General features: G+C 42.4%; 1 protein-coding gene and 1 long non-coding RNA gene across 7 annotated transcripts in view; one reads left to right on the top strand and one right to left on the bottom strand.

Annotated features, from left to right (window-relative positions):
* The window catches only part of Nrip1 (nuclear receptor interacting protein 1), an 86,425-nt gene that overhangs the window by 13,277 nt on the left and 57,889 nt on the right, over positions 1 to 15,259 (bottom strand). The gene's annotated exons all lie outside the window — the stretch shown is intronic.
* Positions 42 to 11,706, top strand: Gm30569. 2 transcript variants are annotated; one of them, XR_876166.3, is made up of 3 exons: positions 42 to 335; positions 9,665 to 9,928; positions 10,463 to 11,706. It is a non-coding gene; the product is annotated as a predicted gene, 30569 (long non-coding RNA). The 2 variants fall into 2 exon arrangements; XR_876165.3 differs by having other exon boundaries at positions 9,665 to 11,706.

Consider the following 15,259-nt stretch of genomic DNA (forward strand, 5'->3'; position numbering starts at 1 on the left):
GGTCCTTTTCTCATATGGCCTAGGTCAAAGTTCTGAGTCACTGTGAACAGACCATAATTTTCCAAAAATGGTAAACACAATGCACCCTTGCTCTTTCGAGCGCTGGCCCAGAACACAAGCAGGTTTAGGTTAAAAGTTTCACTAGGATCTGTAAGACCGATACCACTACAGACATCTGTGGACAGACAGGCACGCATAGTGAGGACACCTGTAACCGGGAGCATTTAACAAACCTGAAATCGGTGATAACCACAGCACAAGGATACAATATACAGACTGTTCTTGGGAAAGTTCTGCATCTTTAAATATTAGCACGTACCCTTGTCCTTCAACTGGTAAGTGGAAGATATTGTCATACCATTATTAGGCTACCTTAAGTGGATTCCTATTTATTTAAGAAATTGCTATGCATACTTTCCTCTGACCTCTTTCTGGCCCATCTGTGCATATGACCTAGTGCTTGAAGCGATCTCTAGTTGCAGCCAGGAGCTGCTAATCTGAGACAGCTTTGTGGCTATTCCAGTTTAAGTCTCTGCCATGGGGGTGGCTTGTGGATAGCCCTCACCATGACACCTGCCACCGGGAAGTAGATTTAGACAGGGTCCGGGATAGGAAGGGGGCATTTAGAAGAGCACCCTGGTGAGCTGCCAGAGGAACAGGAGGAGCGGTGGTGTAAGGGACCTGAGTGGGGCTTTTGTGACTTCACACACTGGGCTGAGAATAGGACAAAATGAGTTTTTACTTAACAACGATGAAGGCAATTAAAAGACACAGAACTTTTACGATTTTTGTCATTGAATAAACGTAAGTGTGCCCTGCTAAAGAACTAAGTACCTTAGCCATATGGAACTTGCCCATCAGCTGGCTCCCTGGTCTGCTATGTTGGCTTCCTGCAGGGCAGTGTGTGCCAGGCAGGCAGGAAGGCAACTATGGTGCTTACTCCCATGCTTATTAGTCTGTCCAAGTCTGAAATCGCTTAGATCCCTGCAGCAATAGTTCTTAATATTTACATTTGGCTCCTAGTTTCTGTTTTCACTGTGCCTTCTACTAGAGCACTTATATACTGCCTAAACAATGTTTTATGTTTAAATTCTTATCAGTACACATAAGGACATACGTAAATGTGCAGGGGAGAAGCGGTTCAGTATGGGAGAGAGGATGTGTGCCCAGTAATTTTCTTCCCATGTGCCCTTCTAATCCCTACTATCATCCCCATTCCACGCATTGTGTCACAGTTAAGAACAAACGACTCAGGCAGGCAGCCGGCCCTAACTTGCAGAGCAGGGGAGCCTCTTCTCTGTGGCCCCACAGCGCTCAGGGAGTTTCAATCATTTCACTTACATAATGCCGTCTATTTCTGTTTGTTTGTGTATGCTGCGCTCCTCAATACAGGGTAAATTTCTTATAGTCAAGAGGCAGATCTTTTCATCCCGTGTTCACAGAACTGGGCAGACAAAATCATCTAAGAATGTGCAAAGAAGTCAACCCGTGTGGGTCTCAGTTCTACTAAATGTGGGGCGGGCTAGCTCAACTGTGAGAGCCCCCAGTGTTTAAAATGATACGGTGTTATTTCTAACATCTGGCTTCAAATTCAAGACTTGTTTCTTTGAATATAAACTAACAAAAATACAAAATTAAAAAGTAACAAGGGTGGGGTTAAGAATTTAGCTCAGGGGTAGAGTGCCTATGTAGCACAGGTAAGGCCTTGGGTTTTGTCCCTAGTTTAACAGAATAACAACAAAAATCTCCAGACATAAAGAAAGAAAGGTGTTTGCTTGTTTTAATCTTCCATGAGGGACTACTATTCTGGTAGAAAACCAGAAGATCCATGCATTTTTGAATACACATTTTTTTATTTTTGGTGTTGTATAATTAAGTATACAAAGATCACATCAAAAGTAAGTTCATGTTTCAGAATGCTGGTGCCCCGCCCCTTCCCAATTGTTGCCCAAATAGGAAGATGAGTAACACTCATTTGTAATTGAAATATTATTTGTGAATTTCTCTAGATGAAGACATATTAGGGGTCTTGTGGAGGGGGAACTGGGAAGGGGATAACATTGGAAATGTAAATAAATAAAATAGCCAAAAAAAAAAAAAAAGAAAGAAAGAAATGAAGTGTCACGCTGAAAGAATTGTTCTCTAAAACAAAAGAAATCACATATATTATAAAAATAATTATAGTGAGGTAAAACAAAAAAACTCTTTTGAAGTTTTTGATTTTACTGTATCAAGAACCAGGAAAGTACTCCTTATGCCCATTGTAAATATTAATCACTGAAGTAATATTTATTAATTAAAGAACAAAGAGTCCATCTATATTCATATAGTTGGAGAACATCTAATAGAAGCTTTCACTTAGTTTGACTAAATAAAAATACTATCTTAACTAAAAGTGATTCTATTTAAATATGCAAAAGTGCGGCTGGGGAGGTAGCTTGTGGCTAAGAGTGTTTGCTGTGCAAATGTGATGATGACCTGAGTTCAAACCTCAAGAACTCACACTTAAGAGCTAAGGAATCACAGAACTATCTGAAATCCTACCACTCTACTGGAGAGACAGAAGGTAGACACACACACACACACACACACACACACACACACACACACACACACACCTCTTTTGGGGAGTTTGTGAGGCAGCTAGTCTGATGACAACAGAGACGCTGTCTCAATCAAGAAAGATCTGCACTGAGACTTTCTTCTCCCTCCACATACATACCATGGCGTGTACACACCAGCACTCATAACCAGAACACGGGCACACATGTACACTGACACTGTACACATGCACAAGTATACACACACACACACACCCTACACATGAACACATAATCACACATGAATATGTACCAATAAAAAGTCACAAGAAAATGAAAATCAGTCCATCAAAAATAGGCATCACCAAGCTGGACTTTCAGCCACAAGCAACCTGCTATCCCTGGGGGACCTCCATTCCCAGCCACCTCTCCTCCGGCCTTCGTCACACCTGCTGAGCCCGAACCACACAGGGAAGCTTGCCTTCCCACCAAGCTGAACTTTCTTGAATACTGGCCAGATGAAAGCATATTTGTTTACTGTGTCTTTAAAACACTGGTCTGTGGCCATCATTAGAAATACAAGGGAAAGCATTTCCGAGACCTGTATTAAAAAGCGAAGGTTCGAGTTCTCTCTTGGGAAACACTGCAACTCTGTGTGTTTTAAAACTCCAGGAAAAAAAAATATTTTGTGAAAGGAGGTAGAGACTATTTACTATTCGTCGTAGTGTTAAACCTTAGTTAAACCTTATAGGGCTCAAGGCAGAGAGGGTTCAGTTCATTTTCTGGGTCCTTGATTTATCAATTGTTTAACCTCGAGCAAGCTAGCCATTCTTTAAAGTGTTATTATTCATAAATGCACAAGACTAATACCTATTTCATACAACCCTGTTGAGGAATAAATATACTCAGAGGGCACACACTTGTTCGGAGAATTTGTTCTATACTGGTACAAATCAAACTACGAAGTTCTCCCCTGTACTGCACTGCAACCTGCCTGCCACTGCCTCTATTCATTTATTCCTTCTTTCACTTATTTCCTTGTGTTCATGTGTGTGAACATGCATGGGTGCCCACTAGGTCAGAGGACAACCTTGGGTATATTTTTCCTCAGGAGACATCCATATTTTCCTTTTCTGAGGCAGGCTCTTTGATGGGATCTGGAGATGACAGTTAGGCTAGGCTGGTTGGCTTGCTGTCCCTGTCGCCTCAGTACTAGGATTACAAATGTGCATCACTGCACCTGGGTGCTGGGGTCCAACTCAAGGCCCTAGGATGAATGCAGCACTCAGTTCACTGACAGCTCCCTCCACAGCCCCTGCTCCAGTCCAATCACCAGTCCTTTGAGAGACACAGGAAAGGAGGCTGATCATGGCAAACAGCAGTGTCACACCACGGCCTAGCTCTCACAACCCGAGATAGAAACATCTGTTGATAGGAGTCTACCAAAGGGCACAGAAAAAGGACAAAATTCCAGCTATCTGGGTTCTGTAAAGTCACTTTTTAAATTTTTATTTTATTTTAAACACATTCTTGACTAGTCGAAATAGCAGCTAAAAACTCATGGGAACAATGTCATGAACTGCTGACTCCTATGAAGCCTACTGAGCCTTTCAAAGTTCTGCTTTCCCAGGGGTGTGTTGCAGCCACATCCCCTGCTCTAAGGAAACACTAGGATATATTCTCTTTGACTTCCCCCAGGAGGTGGCAGATATAGTATTTACCTTCATTCACATTTTACTAAGCAAAGGGCACTAGTGTTTGCAAGGACTAAGAGACTGGTGGTTGGTGGGAAAGCAAAAGGAGGTCCTAGGAATTCCAGCCTTTCTTGATACATCATACTGCTACAGACAAGGATTAAAAAGGTGCTTGACCGGGGGATCCATCCCATAATCAGCCACCAAACACAGACACAATATTGCACATGCCAGCAAGATTTTGCTGAAAGGACCCAGATATGGCTGTCTCTTGTGGGGCTATGTCGGTGCCTGGCAAACACAGAAGTGGATGCTCACAGTCAGCTATTGGATGCCTATAATGGCCCCCAGTGGCGGAGCTAGAGAAAGTACCCAAGGAGTTGAAGGGGCCCGATACCCTCTAAGTGGAACAACAATATGAACTAACCAGTACCCCCAGAGCTCCTGTCTCTAGCTGCATATGTAGCAGAAGATGGCCTAGTTGGCCATCACTGGGAAGAGAGGCCCCTTGGTCTTGCAATCTTTATATGTCCCAGTACAGGGGAATGCCAGGGCCAGGAAGTAAGAGTGGGTGGGTAGGGGAGCAGGGCAGGGGGAGGGTATAGGGAACTTTCGGGATAGCATTTGAAATGTAAATGAAGAAAATATCTAATAAAAAATTGAAGAAAAACAAAAGGTGCTTGACAACATTTGGCCAAGCAGACACTTTTGAGGCACTTGGGGAATTTAAGGCTCCTTTCCCCATTCTAAAATCTTATCTTTGCTATTCTAATCTCTTGGGGGGAGGCGGTTGTTTGTTTTGTTGTTGCTTAAATTATTTTAGAAAGGCTACAGAGTACATGGATGAGGAAGGCACTCAGGGAATCTGATTCTTGACTCTGCAACTCAGCAGGTGAGTAACTCTGGTCAACTGATTTTTCCAGTTTGGGTCTCAGTTTCTTTAAAGGGTGAAAAAGAATAGTAGAATCTGTCTGGTAAATACATATACATGTATATATTCATATCTATTTACTACAAATATTTACTACAGTTACCCAGCATTTCCTAGACTAGCGTTATTGATTCTGTTACCTGTAGATGGATGACACAGCGCCAAGCCAGGGAACTTTCTCGTAAGTTGTTTTTTTGAGGCCGTCTTAATATGTATGTAGCCCAGGCTAACTCACAATCCTGCCCTAGCCTTCTGACTGCTGTGATTACAGGGATTAAGTACCACGCCTGGCTCTTTTTGACTTATTTTTTTGACTTGCTTGTCACCTCCTCTCAGGTTCCTAGACAATGGGTTGACTGCATGCGCCTTTGCATTCCCACATCTCACAGGCCCTGAAATAATAATCCGTTGGATCTTTCAGTACATTCAATACACCTTTGCTGACATCCTATAGTCATAGAGTGGAAGGCATATGTGGGAGGTGGGAGCACTTGGGTCCATGACAGAGGTTCAGCTAGGAGATTCTGGAATCTTAGCATCTTTCAACACAGGTTTAAAGCAAAGAGAAACTGCACATCTGAAAGATGGCTTGTAACCCTTTCTTTGTGAGCCTAACCAATATGGGCAGCATCCCTTCCACTCCTAGGATGCAGAACACGGAGGGTGAAAAGTGTCATTCATTAGATTTGGCCTTGGTGAAGTCACATTTCACAAGCACCTAAGAGTGAGCGTGCAGAGAGGAGAGTGGCGCCATCACACTGGGAGGAGTGTAACATACACAATCAGCCTGGAACTAGAGCCCAGCCTTCCTGGTGTAGGGAGCTGCAGAAAGCTGTCATGTTCCTGAAGCTCTGGTGCAATTCTATTATAACCCCCCAGCCTCTGCACTTCAGCTTGGTCCAGGGAGTGCCTGCCCCGTGTCTTCACACCTTTGCTGACACATCCTATAGTTATAGAGTGGAAGGCAAACTACATCTTTAATCTATGATCCTGAAGAAGTCTGCCCAATACAAGTGCTATTTTTCTCCCATTTCTTTAGTAACTTTCCCTTACGAGGGCGGTTACAGAGCAACACACACCTCCAGCTTTCACGAAAGGAAAGCTAAGGACACAAAGAAGAAAGTAAGGATGTCCAAGGTCACACTTAAGTTTGTAGGGGCCGAGTTGATGATGACAGCCTTTCAGATATCTTAGTCCTGGGGGTCTGCACTCACCAAGAATCCAGCTGCTTCCCCTGATGGAATGAATGCATTGCCAATAACTCAAACTGTGGAGAAAACACTGACCAAAACAGGGGTTAATTGGACATTGGTTCTTTTAATTCCATAATCAGCTCTTTGCCTGAGCTACCCTGGGAGGGAATAACATATCTTTTGCAGGAGTGGGAAGGAGGCCAGCACAGGCCATCTGGCCGCACACGTCCTTTCCTGAAGTTATCCCTGCAGCTGTGTGAAACTCGGTGATGCTGAAGAACTTTTTACTCTAAGTGGCTGCACTATTTCCCCTCTCTCCCATGACATGTATTTAAAAACTTTAAAATTAACTTTATTGTAAAAAAAAAAAAATCAAGCAGAAAAACAAGCAAAACAAAAAAAAACCCTTGGAAATAAGAAAAAAAAAATCACATTGAAATTAACCAGACCCAAAGTATATACATCTCATTGAACTTGTATTCTTTTAGGATAAGCATTCCGAAACTATGGAGCTACACGGTGGATTTTACACTTCTAATATTGAATATGTTTTTATGCACTTCTCCATCACCAAAAACAAGTGCAAAAACTCATGACAGAGTCAGACTAGAAAACCATTTACATTTACGCTCTTTTGTAACTCATCAGTGCCTGCACTCTTATCATGTGAAATTTGAAAGTAGATACATTTTTATCTTCATACGTACCATGCAATTTTAGTGACTCTGGAGTTACTGCACAGACATGAATGGAAGCACCACGTGTGTGCTCGCACACATGTGTGTGGGGTGTGTGTATGTGTCATGTATTTGCCTGTGCATATGTGAACAGGAGTAGTGATGTGGGAACTGGAGCTTGAAACTTTTTTAATATAAAATTCTCATCCTATTTCTAAGAAGACAATTGAGACTAATAGCAAGTAAATACACTTTTCACAGGAACACTGAACATATGGGTCCTCCCATCAATCCAAGAGAAAGGCGCCATGCCTAAACATGAGCATCCTTCTGCCCTGTTCATTTCCCTTCTTTCTCTATCTAAGTCACATGCTCAAGAGAGCTGCCCAGTACCCTCAACCAGACAGACAACCGTCAGGCGGGGCTGAGTTGTGGCTTCAGTGACACCAGCTTAAGTGCCACACAGCACTAGGTAGGCAAACGTCCCTCCTTACCCACTGCCCTGATGCCTCACTCCTGGTCTGATAGGGTTTATGCGTCATCTTTTCCCCACTTGATTACTTCCAGAGCTTAAACTCCTAGCATTCAGAACTAGAAACGCTTCTAATGTGAAATGAAAAGAGCTGAATTACAGCCTTAGCACCTCTAGCCACTTTTCCTCGACAAAAACGGTCAGTAAATAAACAGACAGACAAATAACACTGGGAAATGCCATACTGGAGTAGGTTACTCTGATGTATTTGGTTGTGAGCTTAGTCTTTCATGGCTGAGCCATTTCTCCAGACCATGGGTTACTCTTTTTTGTTTGTTTTTTGTTTTGTTTTGTTTTTTTTTTTTTTTTTTTTTTGGTTTTTTGAGACAGGGTTTCTCTGTGTAGTCCTGGCTGTCCTGGAACTCACTTTGTAGACTAGGCTGGCCTCGAACTCAGAAGTCTGTCTGCCTCTGCCTCCCGAGTGCTGGGATTAAAGGCGTGCGCCACCAGCTCATAGGTTGCTCTTAAGCAATGCAAGTATTCCTGGTTACCTGTGGGAGAGGGTGGGGTTTCCCAAGCCTGAGATGACGAGCCTTGAGTAAGGCTCAAGCAAGCCTTGGACAATAAAGAGAAAAAGCAGGCATGGAGGCAACACCTGTACGGAGTACACAATCTTGGTGTTCCATGTGTAATATGTTAGGAGTCCAGGCCAGGAAGCAAAGGTAAGAATCAGAGAGGAGGTGACGACGAGGCATCAAAAGAGACAATGGGATTCAGGCTGAGTGAGTGGCAGATACGGAAAAACTCCAAGTAGAACTTTGAAAAGTTGGTCGGTGAATGGTTAAGTTGACCACATGTTTCTTCCTCAGCTGGTGGGATACATCCTGAGTTAGCCAACTTGGAATATCATTAGACAAAGATGGTCCCATTCTACATAGAAAATATTCATTGCCTCTAACAGCAAGCAGCCCTTACTCTATGTCAAGATCCACTGAGGATGGGGAACAGGACGGGGTTGAACAACTAAGTCTGGCTGTATCTAAGCACTCTGGAAACTTCTCATTTCTTTCGCTGCCATGAACTATTAATGGGCCTTTACATGTCTCCAACTCATCTTAACTGTTGGTAGTTCCTGGTTTTCTACAACAACCCCGAGTGTTTAGACAGTTGCAAAACTCCAGAGCTAGATGCATTCATTATTCTACAATAGAAGAATTTGGGCAGACTGTTGCAGAAGCTCTGTTGCTACGGTTCCTCCTCTCGGTGCATCACGCTGTGTTACTTCCTTCCTGCACCTTGCCTTTTTGCCAGCAGGTCAAGGCTGAGAGGTGAGACAGCAGCACAGAGTGGGCCACAGGGGCCAAGTTTTGAACTCTGGAGCTGCAAGAGATACGGCAGAGAAAGAAAGCATCTCTCTCCTGCGTCCTTTGCTTTACTTGTTTAAAAGCAGACGTCTCTGCAAGAGCCTCTATAAGATGCCACTGCATGTTTCTGGGCTCTGGATATCTTACCTCCTTATTACAAAGGGCTGGCGCAGCTAAATCTGATCCGTCTGCCTTTGGGTGCGCTGCTCTGCTCTTTAGCACAGACGTTCCTTCCAGGCATAAGCCCACTCCAGATGGAATAAAACACCTATTTGATCTTCCTTCAAAGAAGGAGGAGAAGAAGAAGGAGGAGGAGGAGCAGCAGCAGCAGCAGCACTTCTGGATAACACTGAAGACCTTTTATAGTAAAGTTTTAATAATACATCTGATATTAAAAGGAAAGTATATATGACTCCCAGTAGCCACATTTTCCTCTAATAAAGAAACTAGCATAGGGGTACGGAGAGATGGCCCTCAGTAGTCAAGAGCAAGAACTGTTCATGCAGACGACCTGAATTTGACGATTCCTAGTGTTCAGGGTGGGCAGCCGGCAACTGTCCCTAACTGCAGGCGATCCTAGCTGGAGGGGATTCCATTCTTCTAGCTTCTGCAGCATTGGTACTCGTGTGCACACACCTACACCCAGATGCACACTATACATCCAAGTAGTTACAAGTAACTAAAATTATTTTTTTCAAGGAATTAATATACTCTTTTATGGAAAGGTAAAAAAAACAAAAAACAAACAAAAAAGATCACGCTTCCACTCAATTTCCCTACAACATTCTTACAGGCCATGTGTGCAGGGAAAAGACCTAAAAAGTACACTATAAAGCAGAGCCACTGAAGACCCGCTAAGGGAAGCTGCTTCCAGGAGAGGAACCAGCCGGAGAGAAAGAAGTCTGCTGCAGTCAACAAAGATGAAAGGAGTTGGAGATCTAAAGAGTGCTTTGACATCAGACACGGCGATGCAGAGTCTGGAGTTTGCCCAACATTTAGTTTTGGTCCAGTATTTCCTCACGACGACATTTTGGTCGTATATCCTATGATGCTGAAGGTATGCAATCTGCTTTTTGATTTTGATTTTGATTTTATAGGACATTACAGCTAAGTGATTGGATGAATCTAAGAAGAGACTTTGAACTTTGGATTTTTAACATTGTTGAGACTGTTGAAGATGATGGGACTTTTGATGTTGGACCAAATTTATTTTGCATTATGGTATGGCTAGGTATGGCCTGGACTGACTCGTGTTTGAACAAGCCTAAGGGGCCAGGAAATGGATTGTGATGGTTTGAATATGTCCCATGGAAAATAACACTATTAAAAGGTATGGTCCTAAAGTAGGTGTGACCTTGTAGGAGGAAGTGTGTCACTGCAGGGGTAGGCTTTGAGATCCTCCTTCTAACTTCTTAGAAGTCAGATTTCTCCTGATCCTTCAGATGAAGATGTAGAACGCTCAGTTCCTCCCACACCATGCCTGCCTAGATGCTGCTATGTTCCTGCCTTGATGATAATGGATTGAACTCTGAACCTGTAAGCCAGCCTCAATTAATGTTGTCCTTTTAAGAGTTACCTTGTCTGTTCACAGCAAAGGAAACCCTAACTAAAGACAGTGTGAAAGTGCAAGTGGACTGACTGAAAATATTGTCTATTTCCTTTTAAGACCGTAAGTGACCTCATCCAAGGCTTGCTGTGTTTCCTTTGAGACTACTGTATTCTTTTTCTCCCTACTCTGAGTAATTTACTCGGAATTCTCATTCTGAATAGCTTGCAAAACCTAATGAAAGATATCACTTCAGTAATCGATAAGTTGCTTGAGTATGGTTTATAATGATGAAAGTGGTTAAGTTTCTACATTCTGTTTATAGGTAAGAACTTCACAACAACAAACAAGACCCTTGCTACTGCCTCAAATGGTTTTGTGACAAAATAAGAAAACTTATCTGTGGAGGAAAGTGACCATCCAAAAAAAAGTGTCCATAAAGCTGAAAAAGCTCAACACAAAACAGAGGAAAAGAGAAGAAAACCCAATATATTTCACTATGATTAAAACCAAAACCTACAGTACACTAAAACTGTCCCCAAATTTGGTACTTTTTTTCTAGTTTTATTATTGGATAGTATAAACTTTACAAAGTAGAACTTCTTTGAGTTTATGTTTAGAATAGAAGGGTCACATTGACTTCTGCATAACTAGGAGAAGACAAATTGTGAGATTAAAACACAAATTTATCACACTGGTAATTTCATGGATGGTATGATATGTAGATGAATATCTATATATTGGTAAGAATTTACTTCTCTATCTCCTTTTTACTATATAGAAACGGTAACCAGATAGATGGTACTAACAGAAGTTTAGCAATGCTATCGTTGAGAAGAAAGAGAAATAAATGGTTAAACTTCCTTAAAAATCTCAGTTTAAGTCAGGCAGAAAGGTTCATGTAGTATTAGCAGTTGAAAAGCTGAGGCAGGGCGATTGCCATGAACTCTTATAGGGCAGCTCTGGCCACAGAATAAGCTCCAGCCTATGTCACAAGTGAGACTTCTTTTAAGAAAAGCAAAACAAAGAGAAAGAGAAAAAAAAATCAGAAACCACCAGTAAAATCAAACAAATGTACTTTTGGCCAAGGAGATCCGAGAGGTTCACAGCTCCAAACGAATCAACAACTGAATGCTTTATACTGTATGTTTGTTTATGGACTTTTAAAGCAGTAATGTTTGTGTGAATACCAGATTGTTGGAGGTTAGGAGAGACTTGACTTTGTAAATATTGACTGTGCCACGAATAAGATATTAAAATGGTTCTCAGACTTGTGAGAGCAACCTAAAGCCAACAGTCACACCATCTTCCTAACAACCGCTGTGCTGACTGGCTTTAGGCTGTGCATGTGTTTTATCTTACTCGTTCCTAAGGGGACCCCTCGAACACATCCTACAGCCTGTAGTCGGAGCTTCTACAACCCCCTCCATCATGCTGCATGTTACCCTAGTGGTATCACTGGGACTCAAGCTGAAATTCCTCCCTAGCCCACTTCTGAGTTACCAAGGCCTGAATGTCCTGAAATATCTGAATCCAAAGAAAGAACCATCCCAGGTCACCCAGTCCCTCTTCTCAGTCAATGCTCAGCAAGATTGTAAGGAAGGCCACAAATACGATTGCAATTTTCCTATATGAAAACTCTTTTAAATGTTAAAAGGTAAAAACTAGGCAATGTTTTATTTAATCCCAAATATTAACTTGTCATGTAAAAGCCCAGAAAACTTCTTTTGCTTTATTAGATTCTTGTAGGTGTTTGCTGTGTGTGCTTTACCCTCTCAGTGCTCTGTGAGGTGAGGTGGAGGTGGAGGGGGGAAGCCACCTGTGGCTTTTTTCTGCCCTGCAGGGGAGGGACAGCAGCTCCACACACAGAGTCCCAGGCATCCTCACCAAGGAGAGTGTCTTCCTGCTCAGAAAACCCCAGGCCTGCTCTCCTGCAGTTCTTCACTCTATTCAGCTTAAATGTCACTTCCTAAGATAAATTACTTTCCTAGGAAGCAGTCTGCATACATTCCCAGATCAAGTACCCAGCAGCCCCCCTGGTGTTGGTCCTTCTTTTGTGGTACCTTCTGCTTGCTCTGCTTTCTTCAACACTATTTGTTTATCAGCCTCTCCTCTCACCACCAGACAACAGTGGGTGGGTAAGGGAAAGCTGTGTTTCCTCTTCTCAATAGGTCATATGAGGCATATTCTGTGAGCACATGCATGTCTGGTCCTTACATGTACACACACACACACAAGCATACAATCCCAGGAAACAATGGGTAGAGCTGACTTGCAACCATTGAAATCGTGAGGTTAAAAAAAAAAAAAAAAAAGAAGCTGTTTTATAAGTGAAATTGTTATTTTTCTTTAAGTACCATGCTTATACGCCCCACAGAATTAAGAATTACTTCTTTTACAACCGGAATACTGTATGATGAAAAAGAGAAACATTATTTAAACTCACAGCAAATCCTAAGATGTGTCCAACATTCCCAGTCTCTTGCCTGTCAGAGCCCACCCAACTGCTACTCCGTTGGCGTTCATTCTTGTACAGTCACAGCATGCCTATCTTCTTTAAAAATAGAAAGAAACTACCCAAAATGCTATATAAAACACTCAGAAATTTCTACAGGTAAAAGGATGAGGAGGAAGAGGAGGAGGAGGACAAAGGAAGAGGAGGAGGAGGTCTAGGGAGGAGGGGGAGGAGGGCAAGGGAGGAGGAGGGCATGGAGGAACTGCTACAGCTGCCACAGGTCTGGAAACTGAGAAATCCAATGCTACGCTGGTGAGAAAAAGTCTTTCTCCACTCTGGCCGCTCATTTTCCCAAAACATCACTCTGTTTTTGACTGAAAGTCATGGGTCACTGAAAATTATGTACAGATTTGATATCTTAATTAAAAACCATGTAAATAAAAATTATGGAACAGATAGAGGCAAAATGTGCACACTGGGACATCCACACTATTACTGAGCCCCAGACTTTATTTTAGGTTAAGTCTGCGCAAAAGAGTTCAAATCAGTAAAAATACTAGCAGTAAAGGGGGTTAATCACATCGGTGACTTTGAAGTTCCAGAGCAGCTATTAGCCATATCATAGGATGTGACCTGGTCATCCTGTGAGTCACAGGGAAAGAGGAATAAGAAAAGATCTATGGAGTCATGTCTATCTTACATGGGAAATGGGACCCTGCAAGGTCACCATCTCATACACGACGCTCCATGATAATCCTGTGTCTTTTCAGTGGGGGACACTGCACTGGAGGCTAATTTGCTTATAAACTTTGCCCAACTGTTGACCTAAAGGACCCAGGCCTGGAGATTTTCATAATGGAAGGGGGTGGGAAGGGTTAGAAACCGTTAAACTGCCAACCCTAAGACTTGTAAGCGACTAACCTTATCTGTGTTACCAGACTGCCCAAGTCCACACCCACATGCTCATCGCTCACTGGTTTCTCAATGCCTCCATGCAAGGTTGACTTAGCTATCTAGAAGAATCCCCAATTCCTTGCTCCTTTGTCCCCTGGAAATAAAACCTAGTCGCTGATATAACCCAAATGGATGAAGGACTAACACACCCACAGCTAAACCATGTTCTATCAATTGCTCACACGAGGGCCTCGTCTGTGGACCCCCTTGTATCGCTAGGATGTGCTCTGCAGGGACATAACTGCAGACTTGCAGCCCACCCCTGAAGTCTCCATAAGATCAGAGTGAGCACGTCTCTTGAATTTGACAGCTCAGTATGTAACTGGCCTTGAAAGACCCCATGTCTAGCAAGTGCTTCTTTGCTCTGCTCAGAGATGACTACACCACCTAAAGGACAGAGTGTCCTAAAGTTTTAGTTACCAAGAGACTACAGTATCTTTATGAATATACTATTCAGAAATTTATTATGCATCTCTATAAAATCGTTTTTAAAACTTTTATTTTTCCTGGTGGTACACAGTGTTTTGTCACCCATCCTGGGCATGAAAATAACTGTGGCTTTATATCCTTAGGGGGCAATCCACGATAGCAGGTGGGAACATGAAGATACTGTGTACATACACGGATGTGTGCATGCACAGTGTCATCTTACTTCTATTTATAGTCTATTCAGTCATAAACTGATTTAATTGCGGCTACAAGTGTAAAACTTGAATAGTATTAATACTTTAGTACAATTCAACACAGTTTATATCCGATGACAGAAAGACAGTTGTTTCACGAAGCTAGCTGACATCCGTGTCAGACCCATGCTAGGTGCTAGCCTGCCTATGTGAAACAACATATATGAAGTCTCATCTTCCCAGTGGTCACATGACCTCGGACACCAGTTCCTGTGTTCCTTGTTTCGAACAATAAGAAACAAAAATTATAAAACTCAAACTTCTCTTTCATTTGTCTTCTTCTCCTCGTCCTTATTTTCCTTCGTTAATGTCCTTGGTCTAGGGCTTAAGGCACACTGGTTCATGCCCACAGGGCCTTAAATGCCAAGTAAGAAAAAACGTTGACTTATTAAGTAGGTTTAAAAAGGTGTAACACACATTATGCTGTTCTCGTGAATAAGTTTAACTTCATAGCATCAATTAATCGTAAAAACTAAATGTTTATTTTCCTCCTAATTACCCAGGCCTCTCTGACTGAAGTTAGCATACAATTTTCCTGAATGTTTAAACTAGTTGATATTAGTTAACAAATAGGCAAATGCCCAAATGAAATCCTTACAGAGTTCTATAGCTTTAAATAAAAACAGTTTTAAAAAATACTCAGTATCACAGCAGATCAGCAGATAAGCAGGGCCAGAAGCAGGCACCTGCTGTGGAAAGGGGCTCCTAAGGATACAACTAAGGGGCCCAATGTGAGGCTCCATCAGACAT

This window comes from Mus musculus, chromosome 16 (assembly GCF_000001635.26).
Source record: "Mus musculus strain C57BL/6J chromosome 16, GRCm38.p6 C57BL/6J".
Lineage (NCBI taxonomy): Eukaryota > Metazoa > Chordata > Mammalia > Rodentia > Muridae > Mus > Mus musculus.